Source organism: Macaca nemestrina, chromosome 1 (genome assembly GCF_043159975.1).
Source record: "Macaca nemestrina isolate mMacNem1 chromosome 1, mMacNem.hap1, whole genome shotgun sequence".
Lineage (NCBI taxonomy): Eukaryota > Metazoa > Chordata > Mammalia > Primates > Cercopithecidae > Macaca > Macaca nemestrina.
The window spans coordinates 74,586,306-74,594,128 of NC_092125.1; positions in this window are offsets into that span (position 1 = coordinate 74,586,306).

The window sequence follows — 7,823 nt, forward strand, 5'->3', positions numbered from 1 at the left end:
AGGAGAATCACTTGAGCCCAGGAGGTGGAGGTTGTGGTGAGCCAAGATCGTGCCACTGCACTCCAGCCTGGGAGACAGAGTAAGACTCTGTCTCAAAAAGAAAAAGAAAGAGAAAAAAAAAAAAGAATGCAAACTGCAGCCTGGGTTAGAATCTTGGCTCCACCAACTATTAGCTGTGTGTTCTTGGGCAGGTAAGTTAAGCTCTTTTGGCCTTGATTTCTTTATTTGTAAAGTGGGAATACTATTACCCACTTCCTAGAGGTGTTGAGGGGTTCAATGTGAAGAATGTTGCTCCTGATCTATATGTGAAAGAAAATATTTAAAAAACACACAAAAAATGTGAAGAATGTAGAACAATGACCAGGTTCTTGCTGTAGCTCTCTTTGGGTATTATTTTTTTCCAATTTAGAGTTACCACATTTTCTATAATTGTACATGAAAGATAATAGAGAGAATAAGGACATTTGGAGGATAGACTACCCTACATTTCTCTATCATCACAGTATACCAAACACTTTTATAGATTACCTTGTTTGATCTTTATAACAACACTACAAATTGGACAGAGCCTATATCACTCCCAGTGTACACAGGAAGAAAATGAGAACCGGGGGTTAAGTGGCCTAGTTAAAGTCACTTCATTGACAAGTGGAAAAGCCTGGGGAAAAGTCCAGATTATCTAGATTAAGCCTAGTACACATTTAGGCCCCTACACTGAGGCTGAACTGATCAGAGGTTTTGCGGACATGATAAGGTGTTGAACTATGCCTTGAAACCTGAGGATTTTTGTAGACAGAAGATAAAACAATGAGAATTTCATGTCACATGAACTGAGTTTGGAACAAGATTGTACTACATTTGTGGGACTTTTTCTATAGAAATATGTAGAGTAACAGAATTCAGCTCTCAAACTTAGAACTTACCGGATCTCCAGATTTTTCTGAAAATTTCCAGAGCATTAATAAGTGCATTATAAGTAATTTGGAGGAGCTTCAGTTTTTTATTCAATACCTGGGTCCTAGTAATTCATATTCTATTGGCTTGGTCAAAATTTTTCAACACATGTTTTTATACTTCTTAAATTATGCAAACTCTCCGGTACTCCAAGGTTGTATTTGTTTGAGGCATAAAAGCTTCATGTTGATATTTCAGGTTAGCCTGGGACAAGGGGAGAACTTGATACCTTTGATAGCATGTGGCAGGCCATCTAATTCCTGTCCATTCATTCTCCTCAGCCTGGGCAAGGACCCAGACTGAGTCTGGCAGGTGAATTCAAGAGTGGCTTTCGAGGTCTGAGCCTGGCAGTGAGATAACAGCTGCGAAGCAGTATGGGACAGGTAGCGGCAGGCAAGTTAATGGCTGGCGAGCAGGACAAAGCGGTGGGTGTGGATCTGAAAATGAAAATGACACAATGTGGAGGGGGACAGCAGGCAAGCAGAGCACAGAACTGAGCTCAAGCCAAACAGGCAATCAGCAGTAATTAAGGGTCAAGTTTCTACAAAGAGCTATGCTCCTAGCAATGACATGGTCCCCCTTTCACGAAGTGTGAAGGCGCTGGATTGCCTGAAGCCCATGAGTGTGTGGTTTTAAAAAATGTTTTTCAGAAGGTGACAATATATTGAGGGAGGAAATGTGACAAAAACATCAAGATTCAGGGGACAGTAAAGTAAGCAGGAAGGGTGGTATGTTGGGTCTTAGAAACTCAATCCATTTGAATAACACTTAACACCGTCCCGTGGAGTGGAAAATATGTGCGACATTTGGAGTGAAATGGAAGACATAAAAGTCATGATGGTGGGAACAAAAATAGTTTTGTTTGGTAGAAAAAGCAACATCGAGTGTTTGAGAGCTTTTTTTGTTTTAGTTGAAAGGAAATCATAGGGAGCATGGTCTATCAATAAACTCTTTTAATAAGGTTCTATAACTTCTTTTCTATGTGATTTACTCATGTGGTTTATTAATATAATTTTTTTGGTTCAGGAGACAAAGCCTTCAAAGACGAGAAAAGCAAGAATTAGAAAAGTGATCAGGATAATAAAAGTTGAGCAAAATGCATTGGCAGTACAGTGTCTAAGACATTTGCAAACATCATCATTATCAGTATAACTACAACAATGTGAGACATAAGATATTTTACTGAAAGAAAATTAAATATGAGAGAAGTGACATGATACTCAACTCTGATGGGGCTAATTACTGTTAGTGCTTGAACAAAAATCCATGTCCCCTGCGGACCAGATCAGCATTTTTACCTCCTTCCATACCCACAAACATATTAAAGTGCTATGTAAAACCAAAATATTCATGAAGAAAGGAATCAAAGAACATGAGTATGTAAGAAATCCTTTTGAAACAGTAACAATGCTAATAATAATATTAATTGAGTACCTAGTATGTGTCAGGTATCATGTTAGAAATACTATGTCATTTAACTGGGCGTGCTGGCTCACACCTGGAATCCCAGCACTTTGGAAGGCCAAGGCAGGCAGATCACCTGAGGTCAGGAGTTCAAGACCAGCCTGGCCAATGTGGCGAAACCCCATCTCTACTAAAAATACAAAAATTATCTGGGAGTGGTGGCATGCACCTGTAATCCCAGCTACTAGGGAGGCTGAGACAGAAGAATTGCTTCAACCCAGGAGGCAGAGGTTGCAGTGAGCTGAGATCGTGCCACTGAACTCCAGCCTGGGCAACAGGGCAAGACTCCATCTCAAAAATAAAAACAAAAACAAACAAACAACAATAAAAAGCCCAGAAATACTACGTCATTTAATCTATACAAAATCCTCAAACAACAATATTCCCACTACATGAGAATTTTGAGATTTGAACATATATTTACATATGAATGTTGAGACTCATATATATGAGAATGCTGAGACTTGGACAGTAAATAATTCATTAAAGTCTGACAATTAACGTTTAGCAAGAAAAAGAAAAGATTCAAATCAAACTCCATCCGAACCTTTATCACAATGCCAGTTGTCCTTGAAAGCAACAATCTCAAAGGACATTCTAAGATTAGACATTTTCTTATATTCTAAATGTATCCTCTAAAGTAATTTAGGTGATAGTGTAACAGAGTGCCTGGAATACTGTGGATGTTTACTGTCTGGTGAATGGATACTAACCCTAAGACAACTCTTGAAATTAAGCAGTGACCTTTTGCTTTAAAAATAAATAAATAATAAAGGACTTTGTTTGAGGGCAAAAGGAAAAGCCCTTAGCTTAACTGAGATCCACATAGGTGGCCCCAATGGACTGTAGTGTGCTCAGATGCCTCCAGTTCTATTGTTCTAGAACAATATTAGTAGATCACTTTCAGAAGCATCATCTGAGAAAAAGCCATGAGGTTGGAAAAAATGAGGAGGAAAGCACAGTTTTGAATGAGTACTTGATGCGATTGAAGTTATTGGTAATAAGGGAATCACTTTATGTAGGGGCAAATGAATCGACTATAATTTTAACCTAAAGTACCACTATAGGGGCTGTAAAATTCTTTCTACTTGGATAAATATTCTCTATTTGAATTGCAGCTTGCAGTGAGAATGTAATAAAGAGGAGCCTAACTTGACAAGACGCTATGACCACAGAAAAGCTCTTTGTTAGGCAGTTGAAGGGCTGGTTGGTCACCAGAACTGAAATAGAACAGTACAGTCTGCAAATGACCCACCAAATGTAGCTGCAGTAGAAAGACGCCAGTAGTATGGGCAAAGGCCAAATGGGACAGATAACAGGGAAGGAGATGGGGCACAAGGAAGAATCACTGGAAGAGTGATTGAGGGACTCACTATGTCCTCAGCAGCTCAGTCAAAGAAAGGGCCACTCTGCATGCTGGAATGACCCAGGTCTATAATGCAGACGATAGCTGGGGTATCAACCCACAAGCTGAGAGCCATGCTCTGGGCTCCAGATTTAGCATCAGAAGAACCTGCAAAACAAAAATCCATGACAAGGCTCAACAGCTTTCAGAGTTCCTAAAAGCACCAACTTAGGGTGAAGAGGGATGTGGAAGTCTGGCAAGAGAGAAGAAAAGAGAGGAAAAGAAAAGATAAGAAAGAGAAAACAAGAGAGTCAGAGGGAAAATAAAAATAATTTGGCACAAACCTAATAAATACAAAATTGCCTTTAAAAGTCAGCATTCTATTAAATATTACACCATTGTTAACATGTTGGCTCAGCTTATTCTTGTTAGGACAAAATATTGAAAAATCAAGTCTACCGATTTTGCCTCTAGGTGTAAAGAGAGAGTCTGCACCAGCAGCAACTGCTCTGTACCCAGTACTTTGCCACTTCAGCAGGCTTGGGACACTCCTGTCTTAAGCCACTTATAGCATTTTGTTTCTTAATTTTTTCCTCTTCAATTACAGACATAGTAGTTCCCCAACATGATTTAACAAGCTAGGAGGAGAGATGAAATAAAATAAAAATAAATGAAAAATACATTTTTACTTAGTAATCCTCTTATGAATAAATTATGAAACTTAATACATGTCAGTATTCATCTTTCAACACAGAAAACTTGCAAGAAAAATCATCCATACGTCTAGCACCACGATTACCACAACTAACACAGTGCTACATTTTCTTCTAGTCTTTATGATCTGTTTATTTTTAACAAAATTTGGTTAATTATTTTCAGTATTTTTGTATTTAACACAATTTTTGCCTATTACAACAATGACATCAGGAACACTTTTGCCTCCATTTAAACGAATTGTCCTAAATGTAATTCCTAAAAATGACACAACTTGATCAAAGACTACGGACATTGTAAAGATACAAAACATATTGTCCTAATTGCTTTCCAGAAGTTCCATAACCAACTGACATTCTTACGCAGTATGTAAAACTGTTCACATCACCTCACCAAAATCAGCACCGAATATTACCAATTTTTACTCTTTGCCAGCTTGATAGGGGGTGAATAAAATCTCATTCTTGTTTTACAATTATTTGCTAGCAAAGTTGAACATTTTATGATTATTTGCCATCTTTTTTCATCAGTTCATATTCTTTGCTTGTGTTTGTTGAGTTCGATTTCAAAAAAAAAGGTTTATATTGTATATTAAGAATGTTAATTTGGCATGCTTGCAGAAAACATCTTCTCTAGATTATTGTGTATCTTTTATTTTTTCAAGGAATGTGAATGTGATTTTATTGGGGTACAATATACATAGCATAACATTTATCATTTTAACCATTTTTATCGCTTTGTTTTATTTATTTATTTATTTATTTATTTATTTATTTATTTATTGGAAACATGGTCTTGCTCTGTCACCCAGGCTGGAATGCAGTGGTGTGACCATGGCTCACTGAAGCCTTGAACTCCCAGGCTCAAGTGATTCATCTCAGCCTCCTTGAACTCCCAGGCTCAAGTGATTCATCTCAGCCTCCTAAGTAGCTAGGACCATAGGTACACACCACCACAGCCAGCTAATTTTTTATTGTTTGTAAAGACAAGGTCTTGCTATGTTGCCCAGGCTGCTCTTGAACTCCAGGGCTCAGTGATCCTCCTGCCTCAGCCTCCTGTGGTGCTGGGATTACAGGCATGAGCCACCACACCCAGACCATTTTAACCATTTTTGGAGGCATAGTTCAGTGGCACTAAGTATATTCATGAACTATGTTCATGTTTTTGTGTAACTGTCACCATCATTCACCTCAGACCTTTTTCATCTTCCCAAACAGAAAATCTGTGCCCATTAAACAATACACAATTCCCCTTTACTCCAGTTCCAGGCAATCACCATTCCACTTTGTATGAATTTGACTGCTAATGGGTACCTTACCCCATATAAGTGAAATCATACCATATTTTTATTTTTGTGGCTAGTGCATTTTACTTAGCAGAGTTCTCAAAGTTCATTCATGTAGTTGGATATGTCAGAATTTTCTTTCCTTTTTATACACAAATACATTATATACACAAATACCACATTCTGTGTACTCATTCATCTATTGATGGATGCTTGGGTTGCTTGCACCTTTTAGCTGTTGTAATAATGTTGCCATGAACATAGATGTCCAAATATCAAGTCCCTGCTTTCAATTCTTTTGAGTATATACCCGAAAACTGAACTGCTGGATTACATGGCAATTCTGTTTAATATTTTGAGGAACTACCATACTATTTTTCACAGTGGTAGTGCCATTTGACATTCCCAAAAGTGACACACAGGGCTCCAATTTACCCACATCCTTGCTAACAACCATTACAGTTTTGCTTCTTTGTTTCTTTAATAGTTATCTTAATGGGTGTGAAGTTGTATCTCATTGTGGTTTTGATTTGCATTTCCCTAATGATTAGTGACTTTCAGCATCTTTTTACGTATTTATTGACTATGTGTTTTAATGTAAGTAATTTCTATCTTTAGACGTTAATTTATCCAAGTCAACCTTGTTTTGTGATTGCTTTATTATTTCATACTTAAAACAATAAACTATCCCATGATCTGCAAGACATTCATCTATATATTCCAATCATTTTTATGTTATAAATTTTAACCCGTGTTATTTTTGAATTTAACTGATTAATAGAGCACCATTTATTAAGGATACTTCCATTTCTACCACAAATGTAACAATGGGGTTTTTATCATACACAAAAATCCTTATATATGTGGTAAGTTTTGTTTCTGAACTCTCTTATTTGTTATTGTGTTCCGTTGAATCTTATCGATTGACTTAATTAAATATTGAAGAGCTATATTATGTTTTTGTAACAAGTAACATGGTACTCCTTTATTTTCCTATTCTTTGAAAAATTCATTGGTCTTCTTACACATGTATTCTTTTAGAATTACTATAAATGCTTTATTCAAAGTTGAATAAAGAAATCTCATTAGTATAGTTGAGATGATACTAAACATGTAATTAATTTATAAAGAATTTACACTGTTCAAAACTTTTATCCTTTTCTTCCAGGAACATGATATTCCTTTCTGTTTATTCAAGACTTCTTGAAAATTCCCAGGAAAGAGTTTTATTACAATTATTCATAAAAGTCTTACATATTTATTATTCTCAGGTAATTTACATATTAAGCATATTATGTAAGGATCATTTATTTTCATTATATTGTTAAAATCATCATTGCCATATGTGAAAAAGCTACTGATATTTTTTGTACATTTATATATCTGGCTACCTGATTGAACAAAATTATCATATATTAAGCTTTCAGTTAATCAATTTAGGTCTTAATTACAGAATATCAGTGGTGATATTGATAATATTATCCTCTATATTCTAACAGTAATTGCTCTTATTTTATACAATATCACATTTACTGAAACATCCAGAACAATACTTAATAATGAAGGTGACTGAAGGCATTGTTATCTTATTCCTTTATGTAATATAAATTATTCTCACACCATTGGAAAACTATAAGGCCAAGACACCCGAAGTTTGACTGCAAAAATCAATTATGCTTTTAATATGTCAACAATGTGTTTTTTGTATTTCTAGGGTGCTATTCATATTGCCTTTAAGATTTTTCTTTTCTTAGTATACTTTAAGTTCCGGGATACATGTGCAGAATATGCAGGTTTGTTACATAGTTATACTCACTTCATGGTGGTTTGCTGCATCCCTCAACCTGTCATCTACATTAGGTATTTCTCCTAACGCTATCCCTCCTAGCACCCCATGCCCCGACAGGCCCTAGTGTGTGATGTTCCCCTCCCTGTGTCCATGTGTTCTCATTTTTCATATTGTGAACAGATTTCTTTTATTTTGGCATAACAATGAAACACTTTATACATTTATGGAAGGAAAAACCCGACTTCATTGTGGTAACTGCTTCTTTTGATGGT